The sequence below is a fragment of the Dama dama genome, chromosome 19, assembly GCF_033118175.1.
Source record: "Dama dama isolate Ldn47 chromosome 19, ASM3311817v1, whole genome shotgun sequence".
In the NCBI taxonomy this organism is placed as follows: Eukaryota; Metazoa; Chordata; class Mammalia; order Artiodactyla; family Cervidae; genus Dama; species Dama dama.
The window spans coordinates 86486385-86504290 of record NC_083699.1 but is presented as its reverse complement, the minus strand read 5'-3'; the positions used below and the strand labels follow the sequence as shown (position 1 = coordinate 86504290).

Sequence of the window (17906 nt, the reverse complement as noted above, 5' to 3'; positions counted from 1 at the left end):
ATTCTTCATAAGGGCTGCAGAGTGTTTTATTGTGGGATATATCATAATCTATTTACTTAAAACCCAATTGGTGGACATTTAAGATGATTCTAATTTTAATCATACAAGTGGTACTGTAGTTCTGATTACCACATTTTGAAGACCTTTAAAATTTGATATGTGCTGTCAAATTGCTTTCAAAAAAACTGTTTGTTATTGCTCATTTTCCCATCCTTCACCAGTGCCAAACTTCTACTTAATTTTAGCCAATATGATTGTTTAAAAATGTATCTAATTATTTTACTTTTGGTGAAGTTGAGTGTTTCATATGTTTAATTGGTATATTTTCTTATTCTATGACTTGCCTAATCTTTTGTTCACTTTTCTATGGGATTGCTCTTCTATTTCTTATTGATTTTTACCTGGTCTTTGTAGATCATGGTCACAAACATTTTATTATTTTGTTGCATTTTTTTTTCAATCTCTCTCAGCCTGCCCACCTAGTGTTTGCTTCTAGACTCGGAGAGTGGGTCCTGGTTAAACTGACCCTGCATCTCATTCTGCAACAGAGGAGAGAGTTTTCCTGAGAATAGAGGTCTTTCTCTAAGCGCGCAGACTTCTTCAGAGTGATCTTTTGCAGGGAATGGGTTAGAGAGTAGGTAAGAGGTTCCCCCTCAGTTCCAGCCAATTCTTGATATGTGAGTATAGGCTTTTTGGTGCCAGATCCCCAGATTTTTCAAGAAGAAACTAGCAAACCAGGTTTTTACATAAAATGTCCTTCTAACTATATGCCTGTCTCTATACATTAATACAGTGAGAACCCAACAGTACACCTTTGACCTCAAAGGGACCATCAGTGGTCAGCAGCCCAGCCCTGGGAGACCTGTCCCACACACCAGAAGCCCTTTGCGAAATTGGGATCTGGAACCCGAGCTGGCTTCCAAAGTGTGATGCCAGCAGTTGACAGCAGAGGGCACTCCAACTGTGGACTCCCTAGAGCCTAAAGTGGGCTTCCCTGGTGGCTCAGTGGTAAAGAATCCACCTGCCAATGCAGGAGATACAGGTTTGATCCCTGCGTGGGTTTGATCCCCTGTCGAAGTAAATGGCAACCCACTCCAGTATTCTTGCTTGGGAAATACCATGGACAGAGAAGCCTGGTGGGTTACAGTCCCTGGGGTTGCAAAAGAGTCAGATACAACTTAACAACTAAACAATAACAAGAGAGTCTAAAGCAGACCTTCAATCAGCAGACATGTCCCACTGACACATTTCCTGACACATCCCCAAGTGTAGGAAGGAGATCAGTTGTGGCGGTGTCTATGCCTCTCAGGAAGCGGGTATATGACACTGGCCTGAGGAAGTGCTGGGAGGCTACAGGGCAAAATGTAAACCATGGATATCGAGACCCTACCCTCTGTCCTCCCATTCTATAGTTATGGCCCAGCCACTCGGGTGACAGGAGTGTCCCCTGGAGTAGCCGTCTGGGGCAGTCTCCTTCGGCCTGTTCCTGTGTCTTGCATGCGTACCTGTGGTCACTCGTGCCACCACGTCTTGTGTGCGCTGTGGCATGGGGGCAGCAGAGGTGACAGCTTCCTGGCGCCACGTGATCTAGTGGGTCTTAGAACATAGCACTGTTAGAACAGTGCCTCCTAGCAGGCACTCGGAAACTCTTGGTGATACTGAGTGTCAAACTGTGGTCCAGTAAAGGGAGAGTGTGTGGGTTCCATGCATGGAAGGTCTTGGTCAGTTGAAGATGGAGTCTTTAGCTTTTGGCATTACTGAGAAGGTGGATCTGGGTGCATGTCAAGTTCATTTTCCCACAACAGCCCTGCAACAGATAGCACCCATTTCTACAGGGGGAAATTGAGGTTGGTGCCAATCACACACACATGTGTGCATACACACACACACGTGTGCGTGCACAGAGCTACTTCTTGTATACTTCAGAGAATTGAGTTGAGAAGCCTCCCATCCCTCAAACTTGACGGAACTTAGGAAGACATGCTAGCGACTGCCAGGCCCTTGGCTGAGACGTTTTAACTAAGTTGGTTCTCATAATGACCTGCTAGGTAAAGTTTGGGCTTCCCAGGTGGTGCTAATGGTAAAGAACCCGCCTGCCAATTCAGGAAACATAAGAGATGCAAGTTTGATCCCTGGGTGGGAAAGATCCTCTGGAGGAGGAAATGGCTACCCACTCCAGCATTCTTGCCTGGAGAATCCATGGACAGAGGAACCTGGCGGGCTACAGTCTATATGATCAGAAACAGTTGGACATGACTGAAGCAGCTTAGCATGCAGGTAAAGTTTATTTTCCCCATTTTACAGAGAGGGTAAGTGACTTCCCAGGGTTATACAGCCTGGGAAGGAGGAATGTAAATGCGTCTTTGACTCCACAGTCCGCATTATTCTTTGCCCTCCTGCAGGAAGTCCTGGAGGGAAAACGTGCACTGGCCAGGAAAGCATGGGAACAAGACTCCCCATGAGAGCTGGTGCCTCACAGATACTCGGGCCTGGTCCCTGTCCACTGTTTTGTGGCTTTTTTCTTTTAATACATTTAAAAGATTGTGGTAAAATGCACATACCATAAATGTGCACTTATACATTTATAATTTTAGCCATTTTCATGTATACCATTCAATGGCAAGAAGTACATTCATATTGTGCAACCAAGCTCCACCATCCACCTCTCTAATTTTATCATCATCCCAGACTGAAGCTCTGTATCCATTAGACAATAATTTCCATTCCCTCCTTCCCCTAGCCCTGGCAATCACCATACTCCTTTCTGTTTCTATGAATCTGACTATTCTAGGTACATTATACAAGTGGAATCATATCATCCATGTCCTTTTGTGCCTGACATTTCATTTAGCATAAAGTTTTCATGATTCACTCATGTGATAGCATGTATCAGAATTTCATTCCTTTTTAAGAACTTAGATATATATATGTGTGTGTGCATATATGTATGTATATATAACATTTTGTTTTCCATTCATTAATGGAGACTCCGGTTATTTCCACCTTTTGGCTATTGTGAATAATGTTTTTATGAACATAGGTGTACAAATATCTTTTTGAGTCTCTGCTTTTAATTCTTTAGTGTATATCCACAGAGGAGAATTGCTGAATCATATGGTAATTCCATGTTTAATTTTTTGAGGAGTCACCATTTTCTTTTCCACAATGGCTATACCATTTTACACTCTCACAGCAATGTACAGGGGTTCCAATTTCTCCACATTATTGCCAACACTTTTTCCCATGCAATTTTGTTTTGAATATCCCATCACACAGCTTGGTAGCTGGGGTGGGAAGAAGGCTTAAAGGAAAAAAACCAAAAAAAACTCCCAGAAATCCGAGTCTCAGTAAAACAACAAATGGCTATAGGAAGGGTTCAAAGACTGTTACCCAAAAAGAGCTTTTTATGGTCCTGGAGTTCCCAACTGGGTCTTCAGGACTGACCAAATGGTTGGGGGTTGAGGCGAAAGTGGTGGCCATCTGAACAGACCTGGGATTTACTCAAAGGACTAGCATGGGTTCTGATCAGAAACCAAGTGCATGCGTGCGTGCTAAGTCGCTTCAGTCGTGTCCGACTCTGCGACTCAATGGACTGCAGCCCCCATCCCAGGCTCCTCCGTCCATGGGATTCTCCAGGCAAGAATACTGGAGTGGCTTGCTATTTCCTTCTCCATCAGAAAACAAGGTCCCTTTAGTTTGGTAATGGTGGCTCCCAGCATTCAGCAGGTCAGGCGACTGTACCGGGTGGGATGTAGGGGTGTGTGTGTGTGTGTGTGTGTGTGTGTGTGTGTAGACGGGGTGTGTGTGTAGACGGGGTGTGTGTGTGTGTGTGTGTGTAGACGGGGTGTGTGTGTGTGTAGATGGGGTGTGTGTGTGTGTGTGTAGACGGGTGTGTGTGTGTGTGTAGATGGGTGTGTGTGTGTGTAGACGGGTGTGTGTGTGTGTGTGTGTAGACGTGTGTGTGTGTGTGTAGACGGGGTGTGTGTGTGTGTGTGTGTGTAGACGGGGTGTGTGTGTGTGTGTGTGTGTGTGTGTAGACGGGGTGTGTGTGTGTGTGTGTGTAGACGGGGTGTGTGTGTGTGTGTAGACGGGTGTGTGTGTGTGTGTGTGTGTGTAGATGTGTGTGTGTGTGTAGACGGGTGTGTGTGTGTGTGTGTAGACGTGTGTGTGTGTGTGTAGACGGGGTGTGTGTGTGTGTGTAGACGGGGTGTGTGTGTGTGTGTGTGTGTGTAGACGGGTGTGTGTGTGTGTGTGTGTGTGTGTGTGTAGACGGGAGGGCGCTCCGCCTCTCAGCAAGGCCTGGGAGCCACTCACTAGGATCCTGGATTTTCCTGAAGGATTAAACGTGGCATTCCCTCCTTCCCGCTTCCGTAACGGACCTAAAAATAGCATGTCCCGGAGGGACTGGGGAGAGGCTCCGCCCCTCCTTGGGGTCTGGTGGGGCGGCTCTCGCGGGAGCAGGAGGCAGCGGAGACCCCGGCCTCCAGCTGCCGGCGCCCGGAGGGTGTCTGTGCCCCGGGGCTCGCAGGTTGGCAGCAGGTGGCCGGGCGGCCCTGCCCCGAGCGGTCCAGAGCCCGAGCTGCCGCGCGGGGTGGGGGTGGGGGAGCCGGGGAGCGGAGGAAGCAGCCCAGGCCGGCGCGGCGGCGAGGATTCCGGGAACAGCCTCGGTCCAGGGCGGTGGAGCAAGTCGGGAGGCGGGGCCGGGGCGGAGGAGCGGAGCCGCTCTCTCGCGACCTCTGCCCACTGCCTGGGTTCCGGGGACCCCCAGGTGAGCCGGGCCGCGTGGGAAAACTATGCCAGGAATTTGGCCAGAGCGGGAGCGGCGTGCAGTCCGAGTGACGCGAGCCTCGGTCGCAGTAGCCTCAGTAGCAGCGCCTCCGACGCCCAGCGGGGTACGGCGGGGAGCTCCGCCTCGGGACGCGCCGCCCCTTGCGTCCGGCGGCCTCCGCATCCCCGGTGCCTGGCCCACTCCGGACCGAGGTACTCGGGGGCGGGGGAGAAGGAATGACTGAACCCGCAGGACTGGACTTGCCTGGGAGGACGGCCTCAGATTTTCACTTTTTGGAAAAAGTAAAATGATTGGGGGTGGGGGTGGGGGTGGGGTTGCTGCTTTGCGTTCTGTAGGTAAAGGGGGATCTTCTAGTAATGAGGTGATGCAAAAACAAACGGATTAGCATCTCTGGTTGCTCCGCCTTGCTTCCCAAGGCTGGAGTGAATCAGGAGGCAGCAACTATGTTTTTTGTTTGGGGTGGCTGCAGGTAAAAGCCCAGGGGAACTCGTTTAGTACCGGACAAGTGTCCAGGAGGCCCGTCAGAGGAGGGGTCCGGGGTACCTGGGCAGGGGTTATCCAGGTCTGTTCCTTAAGGCCCTGCCCCTGCACGATCTCTTGGAACGTGATTTCTAACAGGGCTTTGAAGAGAGGCCTGATGAGTGGGAGGTGCTCTGACTGGCCTCCCACAGAGGCAGACTGGGTGGGTGGTCTTTCTCTCCTTTGTCTCAGCTTCTCACACCTCCTCCTGGAGCTGAGGACTGGCCAGTGAGGACAACCCCACCTAGAGAAGGCCGGTTCTGCAGTCAAGTGGCTGATAAGAGGTATTCTGTCCGTCTCTGTCAGCACCAATGCTCTGGAGACGTTTCCCTCACGTGGAAATCTTTTTGGATACCATCCAACTTGTTAAGATGGTCACATGAAGCTATATGCTTTAGGTAGAAACAGAAACCTGAATTCATTTGTACAGCATAACTGGGTTCTACCAGGGAACTGAAGTTTGGTCCAACTTGTTGGTTGCTCAACTGAAACTGACCGAGAGAGGGATGGAAATAACTTGATGGGCTGTTCTGAACCTTCTTGTGGGCCCCATGCAGGGAGGGCCAGTCCTGATCAGCAGGCTAACCACTTTCAATGCCATCTGTCACTGGACCTCCTACCTCTAGGGAGGATTTGAAGGGGATCTGGTGTCCCAGGATCTGAAGTTGGAAAAACTCTACTGAGAAGCAATGACTTCTCCATGGAGAAGAAGAATACCAGTATGTTCTAAGAAAGAAGAAAAAAGTTGCTCAGTCGTGTCCAACTCTTTTTGACCACATGGACTGTAAGCCTGCCAGTTCCTCTGTTCATGGAATTCTCCAGGCAAGAATACTGGAGTGGGTTGCCATGCCCGTCTCCAGGGGATCTTCCTGACCGAGGGATCGAATCTGGGTCTCCTGCATTGCAGGCAGATTCTTTACCATCTGAGCCACCAGGGAAGCCCAATATGTTTTAAATTGCTGTTCTTTTAGATGTGAAAAGTTGTGTTGGTTTTTGATGGTTTTGCACCTGGAAAGATAAATCTTAACAGTATATGAAGTGAAGTTAAGTGAAGTCGCTCAGTCGTGTCCGACTCTTTGCGACCCCGTGGACTGTTGCCCACCAGGCTCCTCCATCCATGAGATTCTCCAGGCAAGAGTACTGGAGTGGGTTGCCGTTTCCTTCTCCCGGGGATCTTCCCGACCCAGGGATCAAACCCAGGTCTCCCGCATTACAGGCAGACGCTTTAACCTCTGAGCCACCAGGGAAGCCCTTATCAGTATATAGTATATAGTCATATCTAAAATACTTTGAAGAGATGTCAATCGAATCCTTATCTCCCATTTTTATTTTATATTTTACTTTATATGTTTATTTCTATTTTTTGACCGAGCTGCACAGCATGCAGGATCTTAGTTCCCTGATGAGGGATTGAACACATGCTTACTGCAGTGGAAGTGCAGTGTCTTAACCACTGGATCTCCATGGAAGTCCCATCCCATTTTTATTTTAAAGAAAATTCTTTTGTGGCAAACTTAAAATAGGCTTTAACCAAAACAAGGGATCGTCTCTTAAAAATTGGAGACGTTCTATAGAGGGAGAGCTGTGTGCCTGGTGGAGTGGATCTCTCTCTTGCTACATTATGGGCAAGAAAGACTGAAAAGGGGAGGGAAGTCTCCTTTTTTTTTTAGAAAAAAAGCAGAAAGAGAGAGCAAGGCCGAACAAGGTCTGTAATGGCAGTGCTCCCAAAGTGCTCCTTGGTCACTCTTGTCTCCACTGGGGACTCTAGTGCTCCCTTGCCTACCGTGTGTGCACAGCCTGTTTGCAAACTCTTCCAGGGTTTCCCTGGCAGCCAGAACAATTAGTGCTAATGACACACCTGAGTTCCCCCGGGGCCAGCACCGCCAAGTTAGCTGGTAGTCAGGGCAGGCTTGTAAATGATTGCCTGGCAGTTGCCTTGGAAGCTTGGCTCCTCCAAATTCTCCTCTTGGCTTGACAGCATTCTTTAAAAAAAAAAAATTGTCGAGAGGTTGTTTCTTATTTATTTTTATTTTGTCTGCACTGGGTCTTCAATGCTGCTCATGGCCTTTTTCTAGTTGCAGAGCCCTGGCTCTAGGGCACATTGCAGTGCGTGGGCTTAGTTGCCGTGAGGCAACTAATTGCTGGTCCAGGGATCAAACCCAAGTCTTCTGCACTGGCAAGCAGATTCTTAATCACTGAACTTCCCTGGTAGCTCAGCTGGTAAAGAATCTGCAATGCAGGAGACCCCGGTTTGATCCCTGGGTCGGGAAGATCCCCTGGAGAAGAAATAGGTTACCCACTCCAGTTTTCTTGGGCTTTCCTGGTGGCTCAGACAGTAAAGAATCCACCTGCAATGCTGGAGATCTGGGTTAGCTCCCTGGGTTGGGAAGATCCCCTGGAGAAGGCTACCCACTCCAGTATTCCTGCTTGGAGAATTTCATGGACAGAGGAACCTGGAGGGCCACAGTCCCATGGGGTCACAGAGTCGCACATGACTGGGTGACTTTCACTTTTGCCTCTTAATCACTGGACCACCAGGGAAGTGCTGGCAGCATCCTTGAAGAAGCAGAACAGACAGCAAGGTGGCAGTGGTGGTGGTGTACACTAGTTGTTAATTTATATTAAAAAAACAAATCATTTTATTTTGAAAAAAATCACCTGTTCATTTTTGTGGAAACCATCTTTGACAGTTGATAGGTGGCAGGTTTCAGAAGTATTTTAAAGTTTCCAGGAGCTGTTTCACTGAGAGGTGGCTCCCTTGTGAGGTAGTGAGCACCCCATCGTTGGGAGTGTGCAAAGCTAGGTGGTAGATGGACTTGCCGTCTCAGCTGTGAGGTTACTCCAGGTAGAAACTGTCTCTTCAATGATGAATGATTTGGAATGCTAGCATAAATATCATTCTTTTGGATCCCCCTAGTTCATGACAGTGGTCTAGTATTGGGAAGTTCCTAGGACCCCATTGAAATATATAGAGATGGTTAATAGTTCCCGATTTCCTAATGATGGGGAGTCATTTTTGCTTTGCATTTCTGTTCCCAGGTGTGGGAAAGCAGTCTGCTGATAATTCAGTTTGGAGAAAACACGGCGTTCCTGCCTCTGGGGTGTGTGGTCTCCAGGTAACCAGAAGCATTCTCACTTGGCTTTGTCTTCTGCCCATCTGCACCAGGATGCAAGCTGAGGAGCTGAGTTGTGTTTGGCTAAATTCTTCAAGGAGACAGGGAAACTTTAGGGTCTCCAGCACTGATTTGTTATGATGTGCTGTAAACTCTTTCAGTCCTTGCAGTTTGATCAAGAAATCTCAGGTATTATAATTTACAAAATGGGAAAGGATATTTTGTATTATCATCATCACCATTGGGAGGTAGTTTGGCAAAATTCAGAAGCTTTGGACTCAGAACTTGATTTCAATCTTGGCTTCCTAACTTGGTAACTGAAGGACTGGGGGCAGGTCCCTTAGCCTCTCTGACCCTCAGTTTCTACACCTATCAGATGAGGCAAATCATAGCCACATACAAGGCTGTATGGTGGTTAGAAATTGAACTATAAAATGCTGGCACAGTGCCTGGCACATGGATAGTTAATAAGTAATAGCTGCTGTCATCTTAATCAACTTCAGATTTCCACAGTTCTGCTCACCTTTTAAAATATATAAATAAATTTTTGCTGCACTAGGTCTTCGTTGCTATGCACGGGCTTCTCACTGCGGTGGCTTCTTTTGCTGAGGAGAGTACATGGGCTTCAGTGGTTGCACCTCTTGAAGTTTAGAGCTCGGGCTCAGTAGATGTGGTGCATGGGCTTAGTTGCTCTGTGGCATGTGGAATCTTCCTGGACCAGACATCAAACCTGTGTCCCTTGCATTAGCAGGCAGATTCTTAACCACTTGACCACCAGGGAATTCTGCTCACCTTTTTATATCAGAGCCCTGGGACTTCTGAGAACCGGACTCTTAGGGTTCCAGTGACAAACAGGGATGATACTTCTGTGGTTCAGTAAAAACTCATGAGGGGCTTCCTAGGTGGTGCAGTGATAAAGAATCCGCCTGCCAATGCAGGATAGGTGGGTTCAATCCCTGGGTTGGGAAGATCCCTTGAGTAAGAAATGGCAACCCTTTCCAGTATTCTTGCCTGGAAGATTCCGTGGACAGCCTGCCAGACTATAGTCCATGGGGTTGAGAAGAGTCGGATACGACTGAGCATGCCACACAATGCAAAAGCTCATGAACACAGACCCCCTAATTCAGTATTTTCTATAACTGGGATTGGGGCTGCCACCTTGGGTATTTACAGAGTGTGCTCAGAGTATAAACATGAGGGTTTAAGGGCTGCTTAGGAGGCCAACTAGAACACAGCTGTTACCTCTTGACAGTCAATGTGCACCCTGGGGCGTCTCACTGATGAGCCTGCGCCCACCCATAAGGGTTCCTGCACGCTAAGCTTTCATTAGCAGCCTGGGGGATTAAGCTTAGGACACAGATGGTCAACAAATCGAGCATTTTACTGTCCGAATGGTGTTTCTCTCCAAGGAGTCCAAATTAACTTACCCTAACTCAATTCTTGGGCTTCCCTGGTGCCTCAGTCAGTAAAGATTCCGTTTGCAATGCTGGAGACCTGGGTTCAGTCCCTGGGTTGGGAAGGTCCCCTGGACGAGGGCATGGCAACCCACTCCAGTATTCTTGCCTAGAGAAAACCCATTGACAGAGGAGCTTGGTGGGCTACAGTTCATGTGGTTGCAAAGAGCAACTAAGTACAATTCCATTCTTACTCTTTGTCCTAATTCTTTTTTTCTTTTTTTGACAGGAAAGTAGGATTTGTTGGTGGGCATGAGTAAGGAGGGGAGAGTGCCAAGGCACTCATAAGTGTGGGGTCTGCTGTTTGTCCAGAGGGCTATGATTAGGGATATATTTGACCTCTGGGATGAGCCATGTTTTCAAATTCATCTGCATTAAACTTGAACTCAGCCTTGCAGAGGGCCTCAATCATGTGCTCCTTGTTCAATCACATATTTATATGTATATGTATACAGAAGTTCAGAGAAGACAATGGCAACCCACTCCAGTACTCTTGCCTGGAAAATCCCATGGGCAGAGGAACCTGGTAGGCTGGGGTCGTGAAGAGTTAGACACGACTGAAGTGACTTAGCAGCAGCAGCAACATACAAAAGTTTTTCTGCTACTCTTGATAAAGGCTTGAGAAAGAATATAAAAAAAAAAAAAAAGAGTGATGGAGAAATTGGAGAGCATAAACTTATTGACATGGGAGCACTGAATTTGAAATAGAAAAAGTGAAATAAACTAGATAAAAGTAAAAGATCATCACACAGTGCAGTTGTTTTTAAACATGACTGCTCATTAGAAACATATCTGGAGCTCTGGAGAAAATAAACAATACCTGAGCATTAGCATTTTTCAAAAAATTTCAAGATATTTCTGATATGCATCTGGATTTTAATAAATGATTACAGGCTTTTCTATTAGATCCTAGTTTTGGTGATATAGAGTTCTATAATTATTCTGTTGATCAATAATGATACAGTGGTATTAAGTGAGTAATAATTGCATAATCACAAGAGTTAGAGATGTTTGTCAGTTTTCACAATCAATAGCCAGACAAAAATTAAAAGACAATTGCAAGCCATAGGGGAACACGATTAACTTAACAATATAAAATAATTACGTACAATTATTTGGGGGGGGGGTCAAGCAGAGTGCTGTGGTAATTGTGGAAGTGCATACTTGTACATGTTTTTATCCACCCAGTCATTCTGTGTCTTTTGGCTGGTGTGTTTAATCCATTTACATTGTGTGTGTGTGTGTGTGTGTGTGTGTGTGTGTAGCAGAGTTTTATTAAAGTAAGAAAAGGGACAGAGAAAGTTTCTGACATAGGCATCAGAAAGGGGTTGGAGAATGCCCCCTTCACTAGTGTTAGCAAGGGAGTTATATACTTTTTAATTAATTATTACAATAAATCAAAAGAATGTCTTAAGGTTGTAAAGATCTTACTAGACCCACTCCCTTAATTTACATTTTAAGATAACAGGATTAGCCAGAAGGTTTTCAGGAAGGAGAAGCTGGCTCAAGCAGAATATATTGTTGTTATATAATCCTACATATAGTCATGTCCAACTCTTTGTGACCCCATGGACTGTAGCCCACCAGGCTCCTCCGTCCATGGGATTCTCCAGGCGAGAATACTGGAGTGGGTTGCCAGTTCCTGCTTCAGGGGATCTTCCCGACCCAGGGATCAAACCCAGGTCTCTGGCATTGCGGGCAGATGCTTTAACCTCTGAGCCACCAGGGAAGCCCAAATATTGAAGTGAAGTGGCTCAGTCGTGTCTGACTCTTTGTGACCCCATGAACTATACAGTCCATGGAATTCTCCAGGCAGAATACTGGAGTGGGTACCCTTTCCCTTCTCCAGGGGATCTTCCCACCCCAGGGATTGAACCCAGGTCTCCCACATTGCAGACAGATTCTTTACAAGCTCAGCCACAAGGGAAGCCCATATAATCCTTAGTAGGAATTTAAACTGAGTTGTTTGTTGTGTAATCATCAGTTCCTGGCTTAAAGAAGAAGAAAAAAAAAAAAGAAACGTTTTATGTGACTAAGACTAAGGAATGTAGAGGAAAAAAAAAAATTTGTTCTTTCCTCCTCCTTAAGAATTCCAGACCCCTAATTCCTCCTTGAGAGCCCCAGACCCCTCTCTTCTCGGGGACTCCCGGTAATCCATTTACATTTAAGGTAATTATTGATATATTATGATCCTACTACCATTTTCTAAATTGTTTTGGGTTTATTTTCTGTAGGTCTTTTCCTTCTCTTGTGTTTCCTGCCTAGAGAAATTCCTTTAGCATTTATTGAAAGCCAGTTTGATGGCGTTGAATTTTCTTGACTTTTGCTTGTCTGGAAAGCTTTTGATTTCTCCTTCAGATGTGAAGGAGAGTCTTGTCAGATAGGGTATTCTTGGTTGTGGGTTCTTCCGTTTCATCACTTTAAATATATTGTGCCATTCCCTTCTGGCTTGTAGAGTTTCTGTTGAGAAATCAGCTGATATCCTGATTGGGAGTTCCCTTGTATGTTATTTGTTGTTTTTCCCTTGTTTCTTTTAATATTTTATCTCTGCCTTTAATTTTTGTCAGTTTGATTACTATGTGTCTGGGTGTGTTCCTCCTTGGGTTTATGCTTCCTGGGACTCTGTGCTTCCTGGACTTGGTTAACTGTTTCCTTTCCCATTTTCTGGAAGTTTTCAGTTATTACCTCTTCAAATATTTTTCTCAGGTCCTTTCTCTCTCTCTTCTCCTTTTCGGACTCCTATCATGCAATTGTTGGTGGATTTAATGTTGTGGAGGTTTCTTAGGCTGTCTTCATTTCTTTTCATTCTTTTTTCTATATTCTCTTCTGTGGCAGTGATTTCCACTATTCTGTCCTCCAGTCGATTTATCCTTTCTTCTGCCTCATCTATTCTTCTATTGATTCCTTCTAGTGTATTATTCATCTCTGTTTGTTTGTTCTTTAGTTCTTCTAGGTCTTTGGTAAACATTTCTTGCATCTTCTTAATCTTTGCTGCCATTCTTTCCCTGAGATCCTGGTTTATCTTCACTATCATCATTTTTTTTCTGGAAGGTTGCCTGTCTCCATTTCATTTAACTGTTTTTCTGGGATTTTATCTTATCCCTTCATCTGGGACATCTTCTGCTTTTTCATCATGATTAACTTTCTATAATATGGTTTTTGTTTTAGCTGCTTCTTCTTGCTTCTTCTGTCTGCCCTCTTGATGGATCAGGCTAAGGAGGCTTGTTTAAGCTTCTTGATGGGAGGGACTGGTGGTGGGAAAAGCTGGGTCTTGCTCTGATAGGCAGGACCTTGTTCAGTAAAGCTTTAATCTAATTATCTGCTGATGGGTGGGATTGTTTCCCTTCCTGGTAGTTGTTTGGCCTGAGATGACCCAGCCCTAGGGTCTAAGGGCTCTATGGTAAGGTTAATGGTGACCTCCAAGGGGAAATTAGGGAAAACCACTAGACCATTCAAGTATGATCTACATTGAATCCCTTATGATTATACAGTGGAAGTGGCAAATAGATTTAAGGGATTAGATCTGACAGAGTGCCTGAAGAACTATGGACAGAGTTTTGTGACATTGTACAGGAGGCAGTGATCAAGGCCATCCCCAAGCAAAAGAAATGCATAAGGGTAAAATGGTTGTCTGAGGAGGCCTTACAAATAGCTGAGAAAAAAAGAGAAGTGAAAGGTAAAGGAGAAAAGGAAAGATATACCCATTTGAATGCAGAGTTCTGAAGAATAGCAAGGAGAGATAAGAAAGCCTTCCTCAGTGATCAATGCAAAGAAATAGTGGAAAACAATAGAATGGGAAAGATTAGAGACCTATTCAAGAAATTTAGAGATACCAAGGGAATATTTCATGCAAAGATGGGCACAGTAAAGGACAGAAATGGTATGGACCTAATAGAAGCAGAAGATACTAAGAAGAGGTGGCAAGAATACACTCTGGCAAGAAGAACTATACAAAAAAGATCTTCATGACTAAGATAACCACAATGGTATGATCACTCACCTTGAGCCAGACATCCTGGAATGCAAAGTCAAGCGGGCCTTATGAGGCATCACTAGTGGAGGTGATGGAATTCCAGTTGAGCTATTTCAAATCCTAAAAGATGATGCTGTGAAAGTGCTGCACTCAATATGCCAGCAAATTTGGAAAACTCACAAATTTTCCAAGAATTTGGAGGTGGCCACAGGACTGGAAAAGATCAATTTTCATTCCAGTCCCAAAGAAAGGCAATGCCAAAGAATGTTCAGACTACTGTCTAATTGCAGTCATCTCACATCATAGCAAAGTAATGCTCAAAATTCTTCAACAGTACATAAACTGTGAACTTCCAGAAGTTCAAGCTGAATTTAGAAAAGCCAGAGGAGCCAGAGATCAAATTGCCAACATCCGCTGGATCATCGAAAAAGCATGAGAGTTCCAGAAAAACATTTACTTCTTTATTGACTATGCCAAAGCCTTTGACTGTGTGGATAACCACAAACTGTGGAAAATTCTTAGAGAGATGGGAATACAAGACCACCTGACCTACCTCCTGAGAATTCGGTATTCAGGTTGAAAAGCAACAGTTAGAACTGAACATAGAACACTGGTTCCAAATAGGGAAAGGAGTACGTCAAGGCTGTATATTGTTACCCTGCTTATTTAGCTTATATGCAGAGTACATCATGCGAAATGGTGGGCTGGGTGTAGCACAAGCTGGAATCAAGATTGCTGGGAGAAATATCAATAGCCTGAGATATGCAGATGACACCACTCTTATGGCAGAAAGCGAAGAAGAACTAAAGAGCCTCTTGATGAAAGTGAAAGAGGAGAGTGACATATCTGGCTTAAAACTCAACATTCAAAAAACTAAGATCATGGCATCTGGTCCCATGCCATTTCATGGCAAATAGATGGGGAAACAATGGAAACAGTTTGAAAGACTTTATTTTTTGGGGCCCCTAAATCACTGCAGATGGTGACTACAGCCATGAAGTTAAAAGATGCTTGCTCCTTGGAAGAAAAGGTATGACCAACCTAGAGAGCATATTAAAAAACAGAGACATTACTTTGCTAACAAAGGTCTGTCTAGTCAAAGCTATGGTTTTTCCAGTAGTCATATATGGATGTGAGAGCTGGACTATAAAGAAAGCTGAGTGCTGAAGAATTGATGCTTTTGAACTGTGGTGTTGGAGAAGACCCTTGAGAGTCCCTTAGAGTCCAAGGAGATCCAACCAGTCCGTCATAAAGGAAATGAGTCCTGAATATTCATTGGAAGGACTAATGTTGAAGCTGAAGTTCCAATAGTTTGGCCACCTGATGCAAAGAACTGACTCCTTTGAAAAGACCCTTATGCTGGGAAAGATTGAAGGTGGAAGGAGAAAGAGACAACAGAGGATGTGGTGGTTGGATGGCATCACCGACTTGATGGACATTAGTTTGAGTAAGCTCCAGGAGCTGTTGATGGACAGGGAAGCCTGGTGAGATCACAAAGAGTCGGACATGACTGAGTGACTGAACTGACTGACCAAGAGGACTTAGGCCAAGCGGGACCTTCCAGTGCCCCATCCTTGTGGTGAGCCCCTGCCGACCCATGCCTCTGCAGGAGGCCCTCCAACACTAGCGGGTAGTTTTGGTTCTGTCTCCTGTGGGATCACTGCTCCTCTCCTCTGGGTTTTGGTGCACGCAAAATTTTGTTTATGCCTTCCAAGACTAGAGTCTGTTTCCCTCAGTCCTCTGGAAGGTCTATAATCAAATCTCTCTGGCCCTCAAGGCCAGATTCCCTTGGGATTCCCAGTCCTTTGTCAGATCCCCAGGCTGGGAAACCTGCTGTGGGGTTCGGAACCTTCATAATAGTGTGAGAACTTCTTTGGTATTATTCTTGTCCAGCCTGTAGGTCACCCATCCAGCAGGTGTGAGAGCTGATGTTGTCGTGATTGTGACCCACCTACCATCTCATTGAGATGGGAATCCGAGCTCTCGTTTGTGGAGCATGAACTTCACAAACATGCAAACACAGTAGCAAGTGAATAGGATTTATTAAAGAGAAGGAAAGTACAAAGCTCTCAGCATAGGCACTGAGAGGGGGTAAAGAGTCTCCCAAAGAGTGGGTATTACAGCAGTTTTATATCCTTACCAGTATTAATTTGTACATTTTTTTGTTGTCTCCTGTCCTTAAAATACATCATTTTTAACCAATTATTTTAAAGGTCACAATGTTTAATTTAACATCTTTATGACTTTTCTTGATCACCACCCTTTTTCATGCCCCTGGCCATTTTAAAATAGACTAGATGTATTGCCCACATCATCGAAAAGGCAAGAGAGTTCCAGAAAAACATATACTTCTGCTTTATTGCCTTTGACTGTGTGGATCACAACAAACTGTGGAAAATTCTTAAAGAAATGGGAATACCAGACTACCTGACCTACCTCTTGAGAAATCTGTATGCAGGTCAGGAAGCAACAGTTAGAATGGGACATGGAACAACAAACTGGTTCCAAATAGGCAAAGATGTAGGTCAAGGCTGTATATTGTCACCCTGCTTATTTAACTTATATGCAGAGTACATCATGAGAAATGGTGGGCTGGGTGAAGCACAAGCTGGAATCAAGATTGCTGGGAGAAATATCAATAAACTCAGATGTGCAGATGATACCACTCTTATGGCAGAAAGCAAAGAACTAAAGAGCCTCTTGATAAAAGTGAAAGAGGAGAGTGAAAAATGAAACTAGAACACTTTCTAACACCATACACAAAAATAAACTCAAAATGGATTAGAGATCTAAATGTAAGACCAGAAACTATAAAACTCCTAGAGGAGAGCATAGGCAAAACACTCTCCGACATAAATCACAGCAAGATCCTCGATGACCCACCTCCCAGAGTATTGGAAATAAAAACAAAAAGAAATAAATGGGACCTAATTAAACTTAAAAGCTTTTGCACAACAAAGGAAACTATAAGCAAGGTGAAAAGACAGCTTTCAGAATGGGAGAAAATAGTAGCAAATGAAGCAACTGACAAAGAATTAATCTCAAAAATATACAAGCAACTCCTGCAGCTCAATTCCAGAAAAATAAATGACCCAATTAAAAAATGGGCCAAAGGTCTAAACAGACATTTCTCCAAAGAAGACATACAGATGGCTCACAGACACATGAAAAGATGCTCAACATCACTCATTATTAGAGAAATGCAAATCAAAACCACAATGAGGTACCATTTCACACCAATCAGAATGGTTGCTATCCAAAAGTCTACAAGCAATAAATGCTGGAGAGGGTGTGGAGAAAAGGGAACCCTCTTACACTGTTGGTGGGCATGCAAACTAGTACAGCCACTATGGAGAACAGTGTGGAGATTCCTTAAAAAACTGGAAATAGAACTGCCATATGACCCAGCAATCCCACTCCTGAACATACACACCAAGGAAACCAGAATTGAAAGAGACAAGTGTACCCCAATGTTCATCGCAGCCCTGTTTATAATTGCCATGACATGGAAGCAACCTACATGCATATCAGCAGACGAGTGGATAAGGAAGCTGTGGTACATATACACAATGGAATACTACTCAGCAATTAAAAAGAATACATTTGAATCAGTTCTAATGAGGTGGATGAAACTGGAGCCTATTATACAGAGTGAAATAAGCCAGAAAGAAAAACACCAATACAGTATACTAATGCATATATATGAAATTTAGGAAGATGGTAACGATAACCCTATATGCAAGGCAGAAAAAGAGACACAGATGTATAGAACAGTCTTTTGGACTCTGTGGGAAAAGACAAGGGTGGGATAATCTGAGAGAATAGCATTGAAACATGTATATTATCAAGTGTGAAACAGATCGCCAGTCCAGGTTCGATGCATAAGACAAGTGCTCAGGGCTGGTGCACTGGGATGACCCAGAGGGATGGGATGGGGAGGGAGGTGGGAGGGGGGGAACACATGTAAATCCATGGATCGTTCATATCAATGTATGGCAAAAACCACTACAATATTGTAAAGTAATTAGCCTCCAACTAAAATAAATAAATTAAAAAAA

General features: G+C 44.8%; 1 protein-coding gene across 3 annotated transcripts in view; it reads left to right on the top strand.

The window, feature by feature from the left end:
* The first annotated feature begins 4605 nt into the window (after window positions 1–4605).
* Window positions 4606–17906, top strand: part of DZIP1L (DAZ interacting zinc finger protein 1 like) — a 65648-nt gene continuing 52347 nt past the window's right edge. Inside the window, exons 1-3 of one of the 3 annotated variants that reach the window (XM_061167664.1) lie at window positions 4606–4768; window positions 4858–4980; window positions 8348–8424. The gene's annotated coding sequence lies outside the window, so the exon portion shown is untranslated. The other 2 variants (XM_061167662.1, XM_061167663.1) reach the window with 2 other exon arrangements.